Genomic DNA, 24,048 nt, shown 5'->3' with positions numbered 1-24,048 from the left:
TTACCTACTCTCGATTTAGTTCACGACTGAATCATTTCGTGCATTTTGCCCCCAACGTCAAACAGAAGCAATTCGTACGTTACGTATGTTGAACACGAATTACAAGAACCGTTACAAAACGAACAAGTCTAATACATAGCTGTCGCTTCTCATTGGCTGATACAGCAGTAGTAATTCTACGTGTGAACATGTTAGTTGTATGCTCTTACATGTGTGTGTGTGTGTGTGTGTGTGTCTAAACAATGCAATGATGCAATATAGTCGTAGAGTTTATTATATGTAACTCAGAAGGAAGCAATATGATTTCTTGTATTTTACATACTCCTGTGATGTTTACTAATGGATTCGAGTCCAAGCACGTTATTGTTTCCTCATTCTCAAGTGCATAATGTTGTAGTTTGTAACAAAAACATACGTAAACCCTTCTATTAGTATGAAATGCATCATTGATTGCCAAAAACTCTTAATCTTCTAAAAAATGTAATTACTAAAACGGTAAGACTGAAACCATTTTGTGGGACTGAAAAAGCGGGAAACCGGGGCAGAAACTGGAAATGTTTCAATCAGCACTAAAAGTACTCGTACTTTTAAAGTGGAAAGAACAAATATTATAATTAAAGACGTGAATCTAGAAAAAGTAGGAAAGTGAAGATATGTCTCGAAGCCAGAAGAAAAGATAAGAATTTAAATGGACATTTTTAAGTATTTCCGGAATTGTGGTCATGCCATTGGAAAAGAAAGAAAGGAAGATGAAGTTTAACTCGTCACTATAGTTTCAGCAGAGACAATCAACTAACTCTATTAGTGGAGAATGAAAGAAGCTATTTGTAAACGCTTTACTGAAGGAACCGCCCTGCCATTTGTCTTAAATTCAGAGCAGAATCACATAACACGAATATGCATGGTCAATGACGGATTTGAACTTCACTCCGCCCCAATACTCGTACTGCATCGTCACCACCGCCACAGACGACGATTATACTGTGTAAAACTTTTTATTGCAGAAAATGGCTGCTGTGGGTATATGGAAAAGATCCCCATATTATATTGAGATACAGGAGAGAACGTCAATAGGAACTTCAAATCAGTCGAAAAAGTAACTGCATCAGACGTAAAACAAAAAAGAATGGTCTCTGCTCCATGTGTAGCCGTAACTGCACCGATTACAGTAGATGGCTTCTGTGTGACACTATCAGTACACACTCGACGAGGCGGATCCATAAATGTAACTGTGAATAAGTATTTTTAAGATGCCGACAGTTCACCATGTTTCGTGAGGACGTGTCTGCGGCTGCAGAAACAGCTGAATGCTTTCATTCACGGTGGACATTTAGTAATTTTTCCCTCGCTTGGAGTAAATTTCTTCCTACACCTGCAACTTCACAACTTGTATCAACATTTTACAAATAGAGGCTGCTTCTAGTGCACACGAAATTAACCCTGTCCGCAAGAGTAATGGCTCGTGGAACAAAGTTGTTGAACCACGAGAGGGAGATAATGGTCTGTAAGGTTGTTGTTGCAGCAAGGACAAATTTCCGGGCGTCTGCGCCGCGCCCGAACTGCGTTTCTCGTTTCGTGTCGTTTTACCTCAGGGGAATTTAATTAAATTTTAATTCAGTTCCGTTGAGTTGGATACAATCACAAAGGGCTCAGGTCAGATCCCGAAGCGTGGTTTCTAACAGGGGTGGCTGCGGGTGTGTTCTGAAGCGAACATGCCAGAAAGAGATCCTGAGGAGTTATACTCCTGGGGATCGATTTTAGCAAACTGTTTGAATGGCTACATGTAGGGAGTACTGCTTGATGTCGTGGGGTATTAGACAAGAGTTGAAGGTTGCAATTTTCTACGGAAATGTATCATGGTAGTGAAAATGACTGACTGAAATTCCATACTTAAGTTTAGAACTATTTCAGTGTTCATTATCGAGCTAAATCTAAATTTGGACGTTATTCGGAGCAGAACATGTGGTACATTTAGATGTTTCGGTGCAACCGAATAAGTGATCATGACGTAGTTATTATTTCGTTATAAACAGCCGTAATGTTACACGATGAAACTGATTCGTTGTCTTCCACATTCTCAAATTTATAATTTCTGGTTTCAAAACTGAATTCTTATTATTACAAGGGAGGGTTCAATAAATAATGCGACATATTTCTATCTCAGTGAATTTCGGTTTAAAAAATGTTGTTGCGAGACATCGTGGAATACATCCGCTTCAGCCGTTATAGTTTCATAATGATCCGAAAGAGGCGGCTCCATGCATATCCGTTAAATTGGCGACCCTAACGGAGATGCGTTCCAAGCAGAGCGCTGCCATTGAGTTGCTTTAGGCGGGAAACTATAATCTCGCAGTTATTCATAAGCACTTGCAGAACGTCTAAGAAAACATGACAGTGAACAAAGGTACGGTGAGTCGTTGGGCGAGGAGTGTATCAGCACCGCAACAAGATCGCATACCGGCCGGCCGCACATAGGTGCGACTCCTGCGTTATTAGAACGTGCGGACACTCTCATACGAAGTGATCCACTGATCACAATCGAACACTTCGCTGCACAACGGAACGTACCTGTTGGTGTGGCTGGCAAACTCCAGTTGGAGTACTCAAAGGTGCGGGCTGGGTTCCTTGCCTGCTAACAGAAGATTTCCATCTGTTTGGCCATCTGCACGCCACAGGAAACGGTACGTGGATGATGAGAAGGTTACTGATGCAGCAAGACGTTGGCTCCGACTTCGACCATAGATTGGTACCTTGTGTGCGTACAGTCCTCCCAGTAACGTGGTGGAAGGCCGTCGCATTGAAAAGAGATTATGTTGGGAGATAGGGTGTCCTCTGCTATGCCCATCCCACCTTCATTTCCGCCCCTCTCACCTACTATAAGTCCATCCAAATCCTTGAACGCCATGCACTTTGCCTCGCCTATCGCATCTGCCTCCCTTTCCCCACACGGATCCTTTACGAGATGATTCCCTTCCCGCGCCTTCTCCTTTTCCTCGAATGGATACAGACCGTTTAGACCTCCAACAAGCTCAATCCCCGACACCTGCTTGTCTCTCCCATCCTCGCCCATCCCAGCCTGCTGCCATGCCTGTATTCTTGCATCCCACCTGCTCTTCATCTTCACACTCTCCTTACCCTTGCCCTATGTGGCTTCCACCAGCTCCCCCTCCCTGATGATGTTCTCTCCATCTACCCCTCCCACCAGATCTGATTCTCCTCTCTCATTCCCCTCCCCTTTTCCCCCAGGGCTCCCTATCTCCCTCCTAATCTTCATTTCTCCCCTCTCCCTCCTCTCCCCACGTCTCCCACTTCCCTCCCCATCCCCAGCCCTCCAACCCCTACCCTCTTCCCCCCACTCTCCCTTCTTTCTCCCACTGGCTCCATCCCCCCCCCCCTGCTTCCTGCCCTCCTACCTTTCCCTTCCACCCAGAGACGGACCCCCCCCCTTTCATCAGTGTGTTTGTGAGTGCTTCAGAGATGATCATCACCAGTGTTCTGTGTGTCAGTGTTTCTTCATTTTGTGCTACAGTGTTTTCATCAGCGTCCTTCTATGTTCGTGTCTCCAACTGGACGTCTTCATCTGTTCTGCTGATGACCACCTTTGTGTACACAGTGCCTTCCGTCGAATGGCTTCTAATCATGTAATGTTCATCGTCATGTATTACCATGCTTTTTATGTTCTGTGTCCATCTGTTGTATCTATTGGCCGAAGAGCGGCGTATGTAGGCCGCTGTCGGCCCACCTTGTATGAGGCATGAAATTACAATAAAGGAAAAAAAGAAAGAAAGAGATACGGTTTTGCACCCAGAAAAGTGAAGAATAATATGGTGCACTAGAATCCTGCATTAAGACAAACAGCTTTCAGAAAAAAATGTGTTGCATCACTTATATCTTGCCTCCTCGTATTATTATTTTAGAGCGACAAACTCTAAAAGCAAACATCTTAAAATGGAAATAGATCAGAGAGATGCTAAATGATGCACTAACATCTCTGTCAGCTTCCACTCCTTCCTCAATGTGTTACCTACCATCTGAAAGGTTAAAGTATTCGGCGAAAGGAAAATGTTATGGCATATTTTTAACCCCCTCCTACAAAAGTGACCATGTCAGAGGTTGTGGTTGTTCTCTAAGGTATGATCCATTACGAGTTATTGGGCATGCATTCATCTGTTCGGTGACATGAAGGGTCATTTTCGGAAGGAAATATAACGATAGGTGTACGTGCCTTGTTGATGGAGTTCGTCCTATGTCGGATATCGTTTATCAGTTTTTTCCGTATGGAGCTATCAGTTGAGGAATATCCCATTGAAGTAACTGTAGTTATGATAGCACGCCGTGTTTGGGTGAATCTCGATAGTATTGCATCATCTCGACGCGGGTGCGAGGTGGAATGGCATACAGCACCAGTAAGGAAAAGTTTTACTACTCATATGATGGAAACGGCCATTGCATGAGGATTTTGGATGTGAGCTAATTTACGCTTAGTACCGAGGAGATCTTGCAAAATTCAGATAACGCTTTGGTCTTCGTCGTAGTTTGGGTCTCTCTGTCGCTCACTGGAGTTTAGAAACAGATTGCGAATTCAGACATCGTAGTGTCAAGACTATTATAATTAATGATTATGTATAGAGGTGACCGTTGCCAACTAGGATGGAAGTATATGCAAAACATAGCGGAAACTGAAATGCACTTCACTGTAAAATCATCGTCCGGATTGTTCTATCACTAACGGAAATGGAAAATATTATTCCTATGTTTATCAAACTGCGTAGAGATAACCTCATGTGCGTCCACAGAAATTTCTCCAAGACGGGGCAAGATTCAAAAATTAAGTTTTTGTACAACTGTTTCAGGGAGGTTGAAATTGTATAGTACGCCAAGAACTTAATTTGGCAATGACTTCGTGAAACGATTGAAAGTTTCAACTTAATATTTTTTTAAGGTAGATTACTTTGATACATGAAAGGTATACATACTTCATTAACACATACAGTCTTTCCGCATCATCAGTATCAATACAAGTTCCACCTTTGTGATTTAACAATGTGAAATTACATGCCCCATATGATTAATTCCAAGAAACTACAAATTAAACTAGATATGTTCGCAAAAGAGATTTTGTTCATATACCAGTAATGTCTCACCCTGAAAATTAAAGGTCTAAAACTCTGAAAAATTCTTGTTGCTTATTAACATGAGCAAATAGCGTAAACGTTAATGATTAATATTGTTGAAAATGGAAAAACAGATTATAGAGTTTAGAAACTTACACAACTTTGATATCACCTACAAAATTCATGTACGTACAAAACTGTACATTACTTCATGTAATGAATTTATTGTGAGATTTTTATTTTGTTCTGGGAGCAGACCCCAGAATATGGGCACCAGCGTGTTCGAATGGTCCCGTTCTGCAGTGCGTTAAGGACTGTACATGAAGTGGTAGAGAATGTACCGGGGACTACTTCGCCAAATTTCTATATATATTAACATTCGCAAGGGCTGCTGGAATGCACAAAATCTACCACGGTGCAAAGGAAAAGCCGTATCACTCATGACCAGCCTTAGAAGCAAACAAAACCACGTTACATAACCATGGCTAAGGCCACAGTACCCGTCGCACTCGGTAGTGCTAAATGTACAGAGTACTATAATCACAGGTACTCATTTCTAGAAATGCATGAGAATTCTCCAATTGATAAAAAAACCTGTGCCTCAGATTCCGGAGTGGGCAAGTGCTAACCTCTCCCTTGTGGACGCCTGTGAGTGTTCAGCACAGGTCATTGGAAATCCGCTGCGGAAACACTGAGCCATGTCGCTACTATAGCTGTCCGTAATTGCGAAACTGCTGTCGGTGTAGGATATTCTGCCGAACTCACCTCTCTATTATGTCCCACAAATGTTTAATGGGATTCACGTTGGGTGATCTGGGTGACAAAACCATTCGCTCGAATTGTCCAGAATGTTCTTCAAATCGTTCGCGAACAATTGTGGTCCTGTGACAATTCCACCATTCTTTGGGAACATGAAGCCCACGAATGGCTGAAAATGGTCTCCAACTAGCCGAACACAACTATTTACAGCCAGTGATCGGCTCAGTTGGACCAGAGGGCCCAGTCCATCCCATGTAAGCCCACTGGCACCATTATGGAGCCACAACTAGTTTTCACATTCACTTCTTGACAACTTGGTTCCATCGCTTCGTGGGGTCTGACCCACACTTGAACATACCATCAGCTCTTACCAAATGAAATCGATACTCATCTGACCTGGCCGAAGTTCTCCAATCGTCTAGCGCCCAACCGTTATGGTCACGATCCCAGGAGAGGCGCTGCAGGCGACCTCGTGATGTTAGCAAAGGCATTCGCATCAGTCGTCTGCTACCATATCCCGTTAGCGCCAAATTTTGCAGCACTGTCCTAACGGATACGCTCGTCGTACGTCCCAAATTGATTTCTCCGGTTATTTCACGCATTGTTGCTTGTCTCTCTACACTGACAACTCTACGCAAATACTGCTGCTCCTGGTCGTTAAGTGAAAGCCATCGGGCACTTTATCGTCCATGGTGACAGGTAATGCCTGAAATTTGGTATTCTCGGCACACTCTTGACACTGTGGATTTCGGAATATTGAATTCCCTAACGATTTCGAAATGCAATGTCCCATACATCTATTTCCAAATACCACTCCGCGTTCAAAGTCTGTTAACCGCCGTCTTGCGGCCACAATCGCATCGAAAACATTTTCACGTAAGTCATCTGAATATAAATAACAGTTCCGCCAATGCACTGCCCTTTTATACCTCGTGTATGCGATGCTACCGCTATTTGTATATGTGCGCATTGCTATCCCATGGCTCTTTTCACCTCAGTGTACAAGCCGTTCAGAACCGATACCAATATAAACATCGACACAGGTGAAACAACCACGCGAAGAAGTACATTAAACTCATTGTGCCACTGAAAGAAACAGCCTACGAGGACTTTCTTGCCATGCCTGAAACACATATTGTGTCAGCCCATGAAGATTGATGGCGGGAGGCAGGTATGAAAATACATATACTCTCAATGTATCCAAGAATCGCTTTACAGGTGTGCAGTAGAGAAGCAGCCAAGTCAGATATCCAAGCCAAATATTTGTACTGTGGGTTCTTGCACTGTCCTGCTCGAAATTTGCAGTTTTGTAACTGAGTCATGAAGGATAGGACAAAAGTTTCTACCATTCTTGCCACATACTGTCGAGCAATCGGTCTCCATTCAACAAGTGCCAAATCAGTCCTTTGGTCATATCCAATACCTCCGAACAGCATGATTTCACGAGTTGCTGCGGTTGGGTTTTGAGAATCGCCACTGCCCGTGACGTTTCACCAGTTTCCTATACAGGCAACTCGGCGTCAATCTAAAAAGCACAAACAGAAGCAGGACTCTTTGCTAAGCACCACAAAATGATAATCCATTGCAGCGAAATGCAGGAAGATCCGCAGCGGACAGGCACTTGGTGCAGGGAGTGGCAACTGACCCTTAACATAGACAAATGTAATGTATTGCTAATACATAGAAGGAAGGTTCAAAAATGGTTCAAATGGCTCTGAGCACTATGGGACTTAGCTGCTGTGGTCATCAGTCCCCAAGAACTTAGAACTACTTAAACCTAACTAACCTAAGACATCACACACATCAACGCCGGAGGCAGGATTCGAACCTGCGACCGCAGCGGTCGCGCGGTTCCAGACTGTAGCGCCTAGAACGGCTCGGCCACTCCGGCCGGCTTAGAAAGAAGGATCCTTTACTGTATGATTATATGATATCGGAACAAACACCGGTAGCAGCTACTTCTCTAAAATATCTGGGAGTATGCGTACGAAACGATTTCAAGTGGAATGATCATATAAAATTAATTGTTGGTAAGGCGGGTGCCAGGTTGACATTCATTGGGAGAGTCCTTAGAAAATGTAGTCCATCAACAATGGAGGTGACTTACAAAACACTCGTTCGACCTGTACTTGAGTATTGTTCATCAGTGTGGGATCAGTACCAGGTCGGGTGGACAGAGGAGATAGAGAAGATCCAAAGAAGAGCGGTGCGTTTCGTCACAGGGTTATCTGGTAAGCGTGATAGCGTTACGGAGATGTTTAGCAAACTCAAGTGACAGACTCTGCAAGAGAGGCGTTCTGCATCGCGATGTAGCTTGCTGTCGGGGTTTCGAGAGGGTGCGTTTCTGGATGAGGTATCGAATATATTGCTTCCCCCTACTTATACCTCCCGAGGAGATCATGAATGTAAAATTAGAGAGAGTCGAACTCGCACGGAGGCTTTCCGGCAGTCGTTCTTCCCGCGAACCATACGCGACTGGAACAGGAAAGGGAGGTAATGACAGTGGCACGTAAAGTGCCCCCCGCCACACATCGTTGGGTGGCTTGCGGAGTATAAATGTAGATGTAGACAGATGTACAACTGCTCGTAGAGGTACAGTCCCTGTGACCTCTACTTGGGTTTCAGCTGTTCTCATTCGTCTGTGTGTCCGAGACAGTCGAACCATACTGCAGACTTCTCGTGGTGCACAACTTGCGGGCTAACATCGCAAAGATATTCGGGCTCACATGCGGCTCCTCTTCGTCGAAATATCTTGGCTCAAACTCGCCTAGGGATTGAACCGCACGTGTCGCATTACACGCCCTAAGTTAGACACTTGTGACCCTTTGGTTAAATTGTCTGGCTGATGGCAAGTTTGCGAAATTGTGTGAACCATTCAAAGTTAATATAACATATAACAACAGTAATAATAACATCGGGAGCTAAATTAACGACCCGTAAATGATGTAGGCCACACAGTTGACATTTGGTAAGAATAATATTTATTTAGAAAACAAACTAATAGCGAAAGTGGTCGTATTTAGAGTTACTGTTACACTCCTGCGCATATCCATTTGACACAGTTAGATCATTCACAGTCTTATCGCAAAACACCAGTCCAATACTCCACCTCGTTATTTACACGAAAAGTTAGAGTTCACACCAGGTCAGCGCTCAGAGACTAAGTCCCGCGATACCACACGACGCGAAATTTTCTGAGTCGTTTCACTTCCTAGCTACCTAAAGTCCGACTGTCTGCCTTCGCATCTCAATCCGAACTGTACCCTTTGGTGTATAGACCAGCACTGAACTGTCCGCTTTCGCTTGTGTGCGCCAGCACTGACCCTCTGCACGTCCCCGGTCGCGTCCCCCGCGTGCCGAACACCGTCGCTCAACTGACTAGGGCAGTTCCCATTCCTGAAGCCGTCCATCTGATTGGCTACAGCTTATTCTACATTATTTTACATTTTAACATATGTATATAATCAAAGATTGACCACTTTCGCTTTCTAACAAAAGTAATAATAATATCCATTACACAATAATCGATAAACTCTTTTACATAAGACCAATAAAATTTCCTTCTTAAATTTGAATGTCACGGCCAGTAGCCTTACACCAATGTTCTTTCTGATAAATATATACAGAACAAAAGTAACCCTTATGCACTAAACTTTACAACAAATATTCTATTACCTAATGATTCAATAAGGTATCATGCTGTCATCGTTCCATGTGTTTTGTGTGGAGGAATTGATGATCTGATGTTTAACTGAAAATACTGATAATTCAAGTTTACTGTACCTTTTAAACAAATAAAGTTACAGAGTTGATATTTACATTTGTCATTTTAATGATGCCCTTCTAAATGAAATGTCGATCGTTAAGATCGACCAAAGCGTTCAGATTTTAGGATTCAGGTCTTTGTTACAAGACTTGCTAATTGCACTTCAACAGTAAATCCTAAACTATTATTAATATGAACAAATTTCAAGTTTTATTGGGATTACCGTGAAAATTTATGTAGGATGGTAGATTAAAATTACTGCGGCTTCATTCCCTTAATTACTACAGAATTAAATAGTTTTCATAAATGTTTCCCTTTATGGCCGATCTTAGGTCTGCCATATTTAACACTGCTATGTCTTCTCGGCCACAAACAGCTTCTACGGCGTTTTCCTATGACGTAGGTTCTCGTCTGTCTCACTCGCACACTACAGCGGTTAAGCATCATTGAGCACAATAGACGGTTTCCCATCGCGCGGCGAATCGGCGCTCTTTGTGGCACATGGTCCTGGACGACAGGTTTCGTTCACTATGCCTGAAGGCTGACTCTTCCGGCCATATATTTAATCGAGGGCGAAATGCTCGTTAGCTCACAACCTTCTCGAAAGACACGTCCCTGCTCTTCACTCCATACTATTGTCCTGAGTTCCTCTCACCACCGCACAACCATTGTGTGTGCGATATGACAGTATGATTGTGAAATGTCCCTCATACTAGTGATTCAGTTTTTCTTAAAGTTCAAATGAAAGTGATACCTAGCATGTCCACGTCCTGCTTCATAGGGGCATATTGTGTTGCGATCTTCTCCTGAAATTTTTTTTTAACGTAAGACACACCCATCAGCCACGAGCTACTATCAAATGGTTCAAATAGCTCTGAGCACTATGGGACTTAACATCTGAGGTCATCAGTCCCCTAGAACTTAGAACTACTTGAACCAAACTAACCTAAGGACATCACACACATCCATGCCCGAGGCAGGATTCGACCCTGCGACCGTAGCGGTGGCGTGATTCCAGACTGCAGCGCCTAGAACCGCATGGCCACACCGGCCGGCTGCTTCTATCAACACTCTTCATTTCTTGCATTAAATGTACTGGCAAATGCGAATATGGACAACCATCAGTTGTAGAGTGGAATGGCGACAAGGAACTTTTGTGCCAAATGGGGACTCGAACCCGGATTTCTCGCTTATAGCGAGTGACAGCCGTACCTTTGGCTATCCATGCCCCACTCAAGGCCAGACCCAAACCTCCGTACGTCGTCAACAACGTGGCTACAACCTATACGCGTACATCCATTATGAATATTCCCGTACAGGTGACACATTTTGCTTAGGAGTCACTTGCCCGGCGTCAGCGGATAAAAATGATATTACAGTGCCTGTGTAATTCTGGACTCATGCTTATCCAAAGGAACTTTGGATCGTAATTCAGCATAACAAAGTCCCTGCAGTATCGTACTTATCCGGCGACACGGGGCAAGCGACTTTCGAGTAAGATGTGTCACCTGCATGGGGGTATACGTAATGGATGTACGAGGACAGGTTCTAGCCACATGGTTGACGACGTATTGAAGTTTGGGTCTGGGTGTGAGTCATGCACGGGTAGCCAAATAGTAAGGCGACCGATCGCTAGAAATGGGAAATCTGGATTAGAGTTCAGGTCCGCTTCGAGTTCAGGTCCGGTACAAAGTTTCACTTTCTCGATTTCTTTCTACATCTGATGGTTGTCCATATTCGCAATTGGGGATACATTTAATGCATTTCATAATGACTGTAGTCGCCGTAGTGCCTGATCCTTTGGACATGCATGTCCAACGGGACTTTGCATCGTAATTCGGAATAACACAGGCACTGCAATATCGTTTTCTTCATTTCTAGTAATGGCTTTATCTCTATTGAAAAGTCCCAAAATAACCTCCAATAACGACGAAATTTTAATCACCATACCCCAATGGCATGAAAATACTGCGGTACCTGTTTGTTAGTGCTCAGTCATGGTGATCATGGTGTAGAGGAAACTGGTCAGGAACCTTCCATAATTATTGCACAGCTTCAAATAGCTCCCAAATATTTTCGTACTAAATATCGTTCGTACTGAATTATTTATGACTATGCAGTCGATTTTTGTTACACCCTGTCTAGAACAAGGACGAAAATGGGTTGTTCGGATTGCCATGACATAACATCAAACCATGGTACCTTTTACCATGATACCAAATGATCCTACTGTTCCTTAAAGGAAATTGTTGTCTATGGAATCATGTTTTCAGCCAGGCCAGCAGTGTGAGAGTGTGGAAGTAAAAGCCATTTTAACTTTCCCCACTGATTTAAATCAATGCTCACTCGCAGTCGATACCTGCAATTCCTTTGTGTCTTAATTCATAGTGTGTGATGGACCAAAATGGTGTCTGTTCTTTAGGACATGTACGAAAGAACAGACTCCGCACATATAAGAATGCTTTAGGTAAGTAAGCATGGCACAAGCACGCCATGCTTATGGGCAGCAGGTTGGGTTTTGAAGGATGTGTACAAATAGTCTATACTGACAGGCGCAGTCCACTTCGCTGTGCAGTTAAAACTGTGCAGAAAACATTAGTCAACAAATTATGAGATGTATGGCGGGATTACAGTGAAACCCAGAGAAAAAATAACTAACACGCTGAAGTGGCGCATATTAACGTGCCAATAATCCAGCATCTGTAACTACACCTCAAACACCCTGTTTGTAGGATACCATGTATATAAAAATAACTACTTTTTGTTGCATTTAATTGTTACAGTTATAATAAAATTAGTTTTAAACACGCTTGCCGTTTTTTGACAAAGAGCTTACAGAAAATTTTGCACCTCTTATGTTTATTAGAAAATTTCCGAAATTAATCCGGCCGAATTCTATATTACAGAAGGTATACGCTGCAGTAAAAACGGCAGACAGTCTAAAACAACACATAATTCAAAATAGAAAACAGAGCTGTGAATAATTTTCTTCGGTACTGCTTGAAGAGTAAACAAATGTGGAATGTAAACTGTTGACAAGTAGTTCTGTTTCCGGATATCTGTTTCTTTATAGAGACACAAAGGAAGCAGGGAGGTCAGAAATTCAGATCAGGAAACAAATATCGGAAGACGATTTACGTCGCTGTCTGCAAGATATTGGATAAAGCATGTGGTTGGGGAACGTTTGCGGATGCGCCCTGGAATCCCTGGCTTAGACACGTGCTCTTGACATCGCGCTGGGAGCGGGGTGATACACGTGCCAGGTGGATGTAAAACAGTGCGACTGCCGCGTTGCAAAAACTAAATCTTCTGGAAGAGTTGTATCGAAATCCATTTCGCCGCGTCCGTCTCTGTTGCACCTGCGCTGAAGAGAAGATTTTCTTGATGGATTCAACGGAAGCCCTGTATCTAATTTTCCGCTCTAGAGTAGGTTTCTACGTACCGGTAATCCTATTCCCTTTTATTGATGCGTCATGGGAAGAAAAAATGTAAAAGTTATTTGAAGATTGTAGAAGAAAAAGAAAGCGTATAAACTGTCTATAATCGTATCTACAGTGTCAGGGACGGATTCAGTTCTCTTTTCTTCGCAGAGAGGGTGGGGTATAGGGTGGTGGGGGGGGAGGGGGGTCGGGAGAGGGCACCGTCACTTTCCTTACCACCCAAAACACATGTCGCTTTCCGTCACCCCCAATTTTAACGTCCTGCAGATTTGAACGGTTTTAATAACATCGTCATTACAATTTATAAAATGTTTTAAAATAATAATAATAAATTGTTTGATAACCATATTGTTGTTGTTGTGGTCTTCAGTCCTGAGACTGGTTTGATGCAGCTCTCCATGCTACTCTATCCTGTGCAAGCTTTTTCATCTCCCAGTACCTACTGCAACCTACATCCTTCTGAATCTGCTTAGTGTATTCATCTCTTGGTCTCCCTCTACGATTTTTACCCTCCACGCTGCCCTCCAATACTAAATTGGTGATCCCTTGATGCCTCAGAAAATGTCCTACCAACCGATCCCTTCTTCTGGTCAAGTTGTGCCACAAACTTCTCTTCTCCCCAATCCTATTCATTCCTATTCAACCATAAAAGGGATCAAATATGTTATATTCATAATAAACAATTGTTTTCATTTCAGAATAGTGCATTGCTTTGGTATAACGTCCAATAAATTGCGATATGAATGGCGTACGTCCAAAATTTTGCGGAGTACTTGTGTCACGCAGTCGATTAGGGAGCTATAATAGCAGCATACTGTAACAAATTTGATTACGGCATAATGTGAATTCGAAGTGGCATGATTATCAGTATTTCACCAACACTAAGACAGTGAACATTTTTGAAACTATGGCTATATGGAAGTCTAATTGAGGGGAATACCGTTTCTTTCAGTAGTTTCCGCCTACGTTCAGGAAGTCACTCTCTTTGTTCCTTTATGTCCTCCTTCCCTCTCCTCCCCCCCTCTCACCCTATCGCCCCCTCACCCCCCCCCCCCCCCCCCGATTCCTGCCGTACCTTACTCAGTTACTCAGCTTTCTGGAGCTGTAGCTTCCCTGGTGCTACCTTTCGTTCCACCAAGTGTGTTGGGTTTGTGCGTTCAGCCTCCGAATATACGCTTTTACGTGGCTGGGATGTAACGGTCTGGTCAAAAGCCCATCCACGTAAACAGGCCCCCACACAAGCAACTAGAACTATCTTAAGTTAAACGTACCTTGTACGGATTTTGCGAATACTAACGCTCAGTAAAACCTTCTGCAAATGTTTTGTTATTGTTAAACCTGAATTACTAGATATATGTTAAAGTATTGTACGTGAAATAACAAAAATCTGTGTTTAAGTGTAAATCCTAAAAGAAAATTAATATCCCAATAATGCCGGATTAGCTAGCAAACCTAATTTCAATGTCAGCTGGGACCGTCACGATGTACTCAAATCACAACGTCGAACAGAAACGTACTGAAAAGTAAACACTACAAACAATTCGAATAGAACAGATCAAACAGGTTGAAAACATTAAATCATTTTCTCAGAAGAACAGATAATTTGCCACCAGTGGTGACGAGAATGTGAAAGCAGATTATTTTAGCAGACAGATATAGTTCATTTAAGATGCGTCACCTCCACGTTCCCTCGACTACCTGAACCCCTTCCCAAAGCCGAAACATCTAAAAATGGTTCAAATGGCTCTGACCACTATGGGACTTAACTTCTGACGTCAACAGTCCCCTAGAACTTACAACTACTTAAACCTAACTAACCTAAGGACATCACACACATCCATGCCTGAGGCAGGATTCGAACCTGCGACCGTAGCGGTCGCGCAGTTCCAGACTGTAGTGCCTAGAACCGCTCGGCCACCTCGGCCGGCTCCAAACATCTACATAACCTCCTGCAAGAGCAGTCAAACAATTGCCACACTCCGGAAAACATGTCAAGTGCTTGTAGTTAATATTAAATGTTTGTTGTTCTGTGCCAAATAATTTGACGGTGTTGTGTGGAAACGTGCGTTATTTGCTGTGTGATCCGGTGAATCAAATCGCCGCTGGCTCTACGCACTCGTCGCCCCGTACAAATATTTCTGAAATTGTTGGTTTTTTTATATAATTAGAAACACAGTCTGAGCAATATTGAAGGACTTTTTTGTGACTCTGATTTTGTGTAAATAGTGCGCGTGATGCGCATGGGGATTTTGTCACTGTGCTGGGTGAGGCAAGCGCTGTGAATCGGAAAACTTCTGCCGCTTTACAATCAGAATCGAACTGTGGAAAAGTAAAATTGATGTAATAAACCATTACATGCAAATTAACCTGAAGCAAATCAGCACATTACAAAAAGCACCCTTGTGAAATGTAGAATTTGGGATGTAGCACAGACGCCAACTTTCCACATTTTCTGTGGGCGCATATCAATGGGAAAAGTGGTATATTTTTCAGGGGGGCCTCGATAATTTCTAAAAATTAGTATCTTTTATTTATTATCTTTCATGAACACTGCCAATGCCAAAAAGGGCTGTACTGTAATAAAGTAAAATACAGGGTTATTACAAATGATTGAAGCGATTTCACAGCTCTGCAATAACTTTATTATTTGAGATATTTTCACAATGCTTTGCACGCACATACAAAAACTCAAAAAGTTTTTTTAGGCATTCACAAATGTTCGATATGTGCCCCTTTAGTGATTCGGCAGACATCAAGCCGATAATCAAGTTCCTCCCACACTCGGCGCAGCATGTCCCCATCAATGAGTTCGAAAGCATCGTCGATGCGAGCTCGCAGTTCTGGCACGTTTCTTGGTAGATGAGGTTTAAACACTGAATCTTTCACATAACCCCACAGAAAGAAATCGCATGGGGTTAAGTCGGGAGAGCGTGGAGGCCATGACATGAATTGCTGGTCATGATCTCCACCACGACCGATCCATCGGTTTTCCAATCTCATGTTTATGAAATGCCAAACATCGTGATGGAAGTGTGGTGGAGCACCATCCTGTTGAAAGATGAAGTCGGCGCTGTCGGTCTCCAGTTGTGGCATGAGCCAATTTTCCAGCATGTCCAGATACACGTGTCCTGTAACGTTTTTTTCGCAAAAGAAAAAGGGGCCGTAAACTTTAAACCGTGAGATTGCACAAAACACGTTAACTTTTGGTGAATTGCGAATTTGCTGCACGAATGCGTGAGGATTCTCTATCGCCCAGATTCGCACATTGTGTCTGTTCACTTCACCATTAAGAAAAAATGTTGCTTCATCACCGAAAACAAGTTTCGCACTGAACACATCCTCTTCCATGAGCTGTTGCAACCGCGCCGAAAATTCAAAGCGTTTGACTTTGTCATCGAGTGTCAGGGCTTGTAGCAATTGTAAACGGTAAGGCTTCTGCTTTAGCCTTTTCCGTAAGATTTTCCAAACCGCCGGCTGTGGTACGTTTAGCTCCCTGCTTGCTTTATTCATCGACTTCCGTGGGATACGCGTGTAACTTGCCCGCACGCGTTCAACCGTTTCTTCGCTCACTGCAGGCCGACCCGTTGATTTCCCCTTACAGAGGCATCCAGAAGCTTTAAACTGCGCATACCATCGCCGAATGGAGTTAGCAGTTGGTGGATCTTTGTTGAACTTCGTCCTGAAGTGTCGTTGCACTGTTATGACTGACTGATGTGAGTGCATTTCAAGCACGACATACGCTTTCTCGGCTCCTGACGCCATTTTGTCTCACTGCGCTCTCGAGCGCTCTGGCGGCAGAAACCTGAAGTGCGGCTTCAGCTGAACAAAACTTTATGAGTTTTTCTACGTATCTGTAGTGTGTCGTGACCATATGTCAATGAATGGGGCTACAGTGAATTTATGAAATCGCTTCAGTCATTTGTAATAGCCCTGTATATAAGTTCCATAAGGATACTTTGAGGCTGCCCTAGATGAGTCGGTAATACGGATAACTTGAACACAAGGAAAGCTGGTTCAAACCCGGGTCGACATGTGTATGGGTGGACCCACATGGCGTTTCCTAGGTCGACTCTGTCTGAAATGAGTACCGAGGCTAACGCGATGACCAAAGCGACGCAATGACCGAGTGTGCGCCCACACAAAGACTACTGCGAGATTAAAATCAAATTTTAATTAGAATATTTTAATATTTGACTTAAAATTTACTAGAACGTCCAGCAATAATAGTCCGAGTAATATTCAAGAAAATAAATTACAGTAACAGACCTGCATGTACCGTCCTTATTAACTCACAGTCTAGTTATATGTCACAGCTATACAAAGCTAATGACAGGGTCTAAATTATACGTCACGGCTGTACAAAGCTTGTGTTAAGAAGGTTGACAACTCTGAGAGACCGAGGAGCATAACATAATCGCAGTAGTATGTTGTAATGCCCAGCAGCGTGACTGATGTCGGTAAGAAGTTCTGCCAATTTTTTTTGTGAATCGGAATTGTGTGGAGCGAAGGTGATATTCGTGATGAGTTGATGAAAAAGATCAAGTTAACTGTTCGTGAACAGCGCCGATTGACAGTGGATGAAATTGCTGTGATTTTTCTATAGCTAGCAGAACTCTTTTATATGAGACACTTATAGAAACTGTGAACGAGATGGGTCCCAAAACAGGTGACAGAACAACACAAGGAAAAGACAGTCAGTAGCGCCTGCGAGTTCCTTGAGCGACTTGAATTGGAAGGTGAGGATTTTCTGAGCTATATTGTGACCAGAGATGAAACGTGGGCGGGCCGAGACAAAAAGACATCTTGCTGCAAGATGGCCTAATGTTCTGGATCATAAACAAAGTGCGAAAGTTTTGCTTTTCTGTATATAGTATTGGCTGCATGCCGTCCAACGAACTTGTAGATGACATGATATATGCTGAGAAAGACAACAGGAAAAGCACAGAAAATATGCCGCAAACATGCCATAACGCACAGTAAATAAGATTTAAAGAACTCACTGATGATGGCGATATTTGTCACTAAACTAATTTGGGGAAGAAATAAATAAACAAATAGCAAAGTGTTTTGCATCAAGGCGGACTCAAGGTTCCCATATTGTTGCTTTTCTATGCAAACACGGACCAAACGGAAGAGTTCCAAGATAAAGTTACTAGTCTGAAGATCTGTGACAGAACTCAGACATCTTGTCCTAAGCCAAACAGCATGAAATAATACTGTAAAATACTAATCTTACAGCTACCTTCAAGAATTAGAAAATGAAAAGAGGTAAGAAGAATAACAATTTCTGGCATTGTATGCAAATTTCGTAGCAGGTATATTTTAAGAAGCAAGATAATGTTTCATAAAAATATGAATCACCCAGAGATACGAATGTTTCTTCTGTGCAGCACTACTGAAAGGAGAAAAGCAAAACTAGGTTAGAAACGAGGTGTCGGCATCGGCAATTATATTAACTGGAGCTGTTTGCCTAGTTACGGACTTCAGCACACGGCTCCACCTGCGTACCGTCGAAATCTATTTTTTCAGCGTAACAAGCAACACGAAATGAGATTTGCCGTGAATTCAGCGCTCATATATGATTAACGCGAGGAGTAGCTACACACACCTGCTGAAATATGAATGTCAGAATCGATGCCAAATTTCATATCGAAGCGAATGAAATTTTTGTTTTGTTTGTGAATCTACTCTGAATAGTAAAATGCAGCTGGAAAAGGTAGCTCGATCTCATTGTGCGTCGAGAGCCTAGCTGCTGCTGCTGCTGCATCGAACTGTCGAATATGCGGTTGTCAGTACTTGAATTATTTGACGCACGCTTCGTTTGAGCTATTCATTCGTGCTTCCAGAGAACGCGTGTGCTGTGGAGCTGAACAGTTGCTTTATTCTACTGCGCTGGAAGAAATATTGCTAGTCTGTACTGCATATGTCAATGTATACCGTAACGACCTAACTTTAATTTCCGTAGGTATTATTATATTAAATCTTGTTACACCCCTGCCAATTTTAGCAACGTAAAGGGTATATACTGAGGCTACAAAAGTCATGGGATAGAGGATGAACATATGCAGATGACGGTAGTATGGCGTACACAAGGTGTAAGAGAGTAATGCGTTGTTGGAACTGTCATTTTCACTTGGGTAATTCATGTGCAAAAGGTTTCCGACCTAACTATGGGCGCTCCACAGGAATTAAACGGGAAATAGTAGTTGGAGCTAGGTGTTTGGGACATTCCATTTCGGAAATCGTTAGGGAATTCAAAATTCTAAGCTCCACCGTGTTAAGAGTGTGCCGAAAAGACCAAATTTCAGGCATTACCTCTCACCACATACAACGCAGTTGCCGACGTCCTTGTCCTAAAGACCGAGAGCAGTGGAGTTTACGGAGAGTTGTCAGTGCTGACAGCAAACAACACTGCACGTTATAATTGCAGAAATCACTGTGGGGCGTACGACGAACGTATCGGTTAGGAGAGTGCAGCAAAATTTCGCATTAATGGAGTATGGTAGCAGACGTCCGACACGAGTGCATAACTTCACCTGTTGGGCCTCTCCTCGTCTCGTGATCATATCAGTTGGACCCTAGACATCTGGAAAACAGTGGCCTGCACCGATCAGTTACGATTTCAGCCTATACTAACATCACGACATCGCCTGTATCTCCTCTCCTGGGCTCGTGACCATATTGTGTAGACCTAGACGACTGGAAAACGGTGGCTTGGTCTGATGTGCCGCGATGTCAGATGGTAAAAACTGTTGGTAGAATTCGAGTGTGGCGCGGACCCCACGAGGTCATGGGTCCAAGTTGTCAACAAGACACTGTGCATGCTGGTGGTCGCTCCATAATGGTGTGGCCTGTCACTACAAGGAATGGACCGGCTCCTCAGATCAAACTGAACCGTTCATTGACTTGAAATAGTTATGTTCATTTTCTTGGAGACCATTCTGCACAATTCGAGAGATGATTTGGCCACGCAGATCACCGGACGTGATTCCCATCTAACGTTTTTGGAACATCATCAACAGGTCTGCACAACATCCTACACCGGCAACATGGACTGCTAGAGAGGCAGCATGCTTCACTATTTCTGCACGGGTTTTCCAACGACTTTTTGAGTCCACGCCCCGTCGAGTTGCTGCACTACGCCGGGGAAAAGGAGGTCCGACACGATATTAGGAGATTTTCCACGACTTTTGTCAACTTTGTGTATTTTGCTATTGTTGTTAGTTGGTTAGTTACGTGTTCCATTGATCAATCTCAATGAAACCGTTATGATGTGGAACGTATTGTTGAAGACGTTGTTGTTGTGGTCTTCAGTCCGAAGACTGATTTGATTCAGCTCTCCACGCTAGTCTAAGGTATATGTATGGGCACATATACACTGACTGACACCTCGACGGCAAGGAAGAAACAAAATGAAACGTTAAGGATTGAGAAGATATGTGATATTATTACAGTGATCATAAAATCGTGTCAAATTTACAAACAAATTGACATCATGAAGCCACTTATCAGTATGACACTGAACCTCCTGTGGCCTGAATGCATGCAATGAAACGGTTGGGAAAGATCTCATGAAGCCGTTGTAAATTCTTCTAAGGCTAGGTGGCCCACAACCGCGGTAACTGGTGTCATGGACGCTGTACTACGGTGGGGTTGACGTCTGAGATGGTACCACACACGTTCAATAGTAGACGAAGCTTTGGATCTTGCTGGCCACGTGAGTATCTCAATGTCACACAGACATTTCATAGAGACACGTCGGATGTGTGGAAGAGCATTGTCCTGTTGAAAAGTGGCACCACGATACTATCCGTCAGAGGTCCCCAATCAGTGTAGGCTGAGACCTGAAGTCATACGCGATGACTCCCAATACCATGACGCCAGCACTAACAACGCCATGACTTACCGAAACATTGGAAGAACGGTATCTCTCCCCAAGGTGCCCCATACCCGCCGACGACGGAACCGCCATTCTTCGCTGAACACAATACGAAGTCATTCATCAGTAGTCCACACGTTCCGGTTACGACACCACCCCAAACGGAAACGTTTGTGTTGTTGTTTAAATGACAGCCTAGACGTGGGACACTAATTCCCTAGTCCGGCAGTTTCTTATCAATGGCGCAGGGTTAAAGGCGCTGCAGTCTGGAACCGCAAGGCCGCTACGGTCGCAGGTTCGAATCCTGCCTCGGGCATGGATGTCCTTAGGTTAGTTAGGTTTAACTAGTTCTAAGTTCTAGGGGACTAATGACCTCAGCAGTTGAGTCCCAATGCTGGAGGCTTATCGTTTAAGATTGGACGAATTTTAAGGAGTTTTAACATTAAGAGTGTGTTCCGTCCACCCTCTAAGATTAGGGCTCTGCTCGGCTCTGTGAAGGATGATTTGGGACTTAGAAAACCCGGGGTGTACAAAATCCCGTGTCAATGTGGGAAAGCTTACGTTGGTCGTTCAATTCGCACAGTGAATGACAGGTGTGTGGAACATCGCCGTCACACGAGGCTACAACAGCCGGAAAAATCGGCCGTAGCAGAACACTGTCTGAATGAGAGACACAAAATGAAATTTAAGGAAACTGTTGTAATTGCCAACATTTCCGGGTTTTGGAATAGCGTGTATAAAGAGGCGATCGAAATTAGGTTGGCTGATAATTTAATCAACAGGGACAATGGGTTTCCTCTTAGTAAAACGTGGAATCCTGTATTATCTCGCATTAAAACAGAACGTTCTTCGGTGCGGCCTTGATTGCGATATATCGTTGCCAGCAGTGTTTCACTAAGGGCGGCGCCACCTCCCTGTTTTGGAAGTCAGACACCGTGATGGGCGGCGCATGCGCCGTGTACTGAACGGTGGCCTATATAGGACGTCGAATTGCAATCTTGCGTCAGTTCTCAGCGGGACTCATCAGCAGAAGCAGCATTCCCTGAAGATGGCGAACAGTTGGATCGCCGAAATATCGAGTCAAGTTGATTTTAGGATCCGGCAGCAAACCCGAAAAGACTTTCAAGGAATAATCAAGATATCATCCACAAGTCTGTCCCTGAATAGTAAACGGTCCAGGGAAAATGTAACAACCTTCTTTCATACCATCTACTTTATACATTTCTTCTTTCTATACTCACACACTGCTGTGTTCGGCGTAGCTTCATTGCTAGTCTCCTGTCCTTTCACCCTTTACATCTATATCCACTCCTTTCCGTAGTATACAAGGAACAATGAAATTGTTAAATGAAGCAACAAAATTACGCTTCTTTTTCTGTTGCAGGTGAGCAGCGCTTCCGTAGACAGTAGTAAGCAGTACGTAAGTAATCATTCTCATTTAATTCCGTCAATTACACTTCTCTCCGCTACAGTGGCAATAATATGTTTGAGTTCATTTTTCCTCATTCATCATTGCATGTACTGCGAATTCAATTTGACGCTCTGCCATGCCTCCGAGTTCCATTTAAATTAACTCAGCAGCACGCTTTTATTTCACTACGATATCGCGAGTACTTTCTCATAAAATGCACTCTAGTGGATTTTTTTTTCATTGATAGCGGCTATTAAAAACGTAATTAACTGAGAGAATGTTGTAAAAATATAGTGAGTGGAATGTCTCTTGGGATGAACAAAATGTTACTCTATTCTCAGATGCATCTGCGATCATTTCTACGTTTACACTCCTAAATATAACATGCTACACAGTTCTGATAATGGGAATGGATTAATCTCGAAAACATTGTAGGGAATATCGATCAGTTTTGTTAGATAACATGACTGTCACTGGGATCCATTGAGGTGCGGTTGTGTTTGATGTCAGTAACGGCAGACACCCACGAAATTCATAATTAATTTGTGATATTTGTTCCATATGTCAATTATACAGGATGTAACGGATAGAGGTGCAAATTTCTTAAATGTAGTACGTTAATATGTACACACATCAGTATATATACTTACTCTGATTTACTATATTCCATTAGATGCTGGTGGGCTGTCATAGTAAGTGGCTGTATTTATTACCAAAGCTGACGTTATTCATTAATAGCAAAGCTGACATTATTTTTTAATTGATTTGACTGAAGTTACGTAATTTATACTTAAACTTTTTCTTGAAAAAAATAACATTTTGCGAAGTTTTACGTTGATGGTTTTTGAGATTGATTATAATCAGTAATGCAATATTGCTGGCAACAATTAATTATATTCTGAATGAAATGATTTTACAAACGTTCAAATGAGATTTACTTTTTACAATAATCTTACAACTAGCAATGCGCAAACATACCTTCGGCAGTCTTGAGTTTCTCAAAAAATTAATTCAATAATATTAGTTCCTCTTATTATAATAGTTAGCTGATGTCTCTGTACATCCGTTTATAATCTCTTGTAAATCATAGCTAGTGGCTGGCAGGCACACCGCTCCTCTCAACCTCTCGCTTCAGACCTACTATCGACTCCCTTCACATCTCGCTTACTACTGACTTGCTGCGAACGCTAAAGTGCGGTCTCTCCTGCCAACAATGCTTTCTGGTGCAGACAATCCCTGCTACCATTAGTCCGCAGCTCGTGGTCGTGCGGTAGCGTTCTCGCTTCCCACGCCCGGGTTCCCGGGTTCGATCCCCGGCGGGGTCAGGGATTTTCTCTGCCTCGTGATGACTGGGTGTTGTGTGCTGTTCTTAGGTAAGTTAGGTTTAAGTAGTTCTAAGTTCTAGGGGACTGATGACCATAGATGTTAAGTGTGCTCAGAGCCATTTGAACCATTTGAACCTGCTACCATTACAAAATGTATCAATGCGTGGTCTTTCCCGCTCTTTTCGTAAAATGTATCCATACGCTGTCTCTCCCGCCCTTTTTCAAATTATGTCAATGTCTATCTTGCCAACAATACTTTGGTGCAGACATTCCCTGCTACCCCAATTATTTCCAACATGACAAATATTAATTATTCCTACTTAATCCTATTAATAAAATATAAGCATCTTTCAT

At 43.0% G+C, this 24,048-nt stretch overlaps 1 protein-coding gene across 1 annotated transcript in view; it reads left to right on the top strand.

Annotated features, from left to right (window-relative positions):
• The window catches only part of LOC124775865, a 748,131-nt gene that overhangs the window by 206,067 nt on the left and 518,016 nt on the right, over nt 1-24,048 (top strand). The window lies entirely within an intron of this gene.

The sequence above is a fragment of the Schistocerca piceifrons genome, chromosome 2, assembly GCF_021461385.2.
Source record: "Schistocerca piceifrons isolate TAMUIC-IGC-003096 chromosome 2, iqSchPice1.1, whole genome shotgun sequence".
NCBI lineage: Eukaryota > Metazoa > Arthropoda > Insecta > Orthoptera > Acrididae > Schistocerca > Schistocerca piceifrons.
The sequence above is the reverse complement of the archived record's forward strand: the minus strand, read 5'-3'. Positions and strand labels throughout refer to the sequence as shown.